This window comes from Lactuca virosa, chromosome 8 (genome assembly GCF_052849685.1).
Source record: "Lactuca virosa cultivar CGN04683 chromosome 8, Lactuca_virosa_CGN04683_v6, whole genome shotgun sequence".
NCBI lineage: Eukaryota > Viridiplantae > Streptophyta > Magnoliopsida > Asterales > Asteraceae > Lactuca > Lactuca virosa.
The window spans coordinates 87,816,008-87,817,158 of record NC_136433.1 but is presented as its reverse complement, the minus strand read 5'-3'; positions in this window follow the sequence as shown (position 1 = coordinate 87,817,158).

The window sequence follows — 1,151 nt, the reverse complement described above, 5'->3', positions numbered from 1 at the left end:
ACACTCACACATTAGTGCACGATTTCTTGAGCCATGGGATTCTTTTATATGGTGGCTATTAGGGTTACACCATGTAACTCATAACTTTACCCATTCCTTATGCTCCATGGATTTTAACCTCCATGGAGTATCCATGGGTCACCCCATGGACTTAGTCCAACATAAGGAATCTTGGATCACAAGCCCACATATATAAGAATGAATGATTTACACAATCAACCCATATATTTAATTAGTCTCCTTTTGATCACTTAATTAATTCCAAATTAATTCTTGATCAATACTAATTAAATAACCTTATTAATATATTAGAACTTATAATATATTAACCAACCTTAAGTGTTATTTCTCTCATTATAGTCTATCCAAATGCATGATGCCATGCAACCCAAATGGACCATGCCGGGTCGGGTCAAGTCTTACCAATTATAGTTATAGACTTAGACATTAATCCAACAGTCTCCCACTTGGATAAGTCTAAAACTATTATTGCGTATGATTTCAGGAACCGATCAGCAATCGTAGCTCTCAAAAGCTTCTGTCGAACTCTGACCTTGTCGATGAACTCTGACATTTGTCAATGACTTGTCCATTAGATAAGGGATCATATATTCCTCCATTCTAGATATCATATGGACTGAGACATGGATTATCAATCATTCTCTCTGTCCATTTGTTGTTTCCCGATTTCCGATTCATGATGACTGACTGATTGAACAAATCAAATCAGTCCTGGCTTGGCCAAGCACTCACATGTATCATCTTTAAATCATCGAGGGGCCCACAGATATCGCTTTTATCCCGAAGGTAAAAGGAATGGATAAACTTCGACTCATATGGCTTGTTCTACTACTTGTTGAATCATACACAAAGACACGTTTTATAACATCGAGTTACCAATGCGTTTTCGTGCAATCAATGTATAACCAACTCATAGTAACAACTCATATCTCTAGGTTTGAAGAATATAAGATATTATCGTCTCATGATCACTCGTGATAAAATCCATGAAGTGATTCAAATGAGCGCGGGTTGAATCCAATACTCAGAACTTATGAGCACTCATGAGTGTTGTAGCACCACTTTGTCCACCAACTTGGACCTCTACAAACCAACCCATGACAGTCTTGATTCATATCTACTTCCAACAT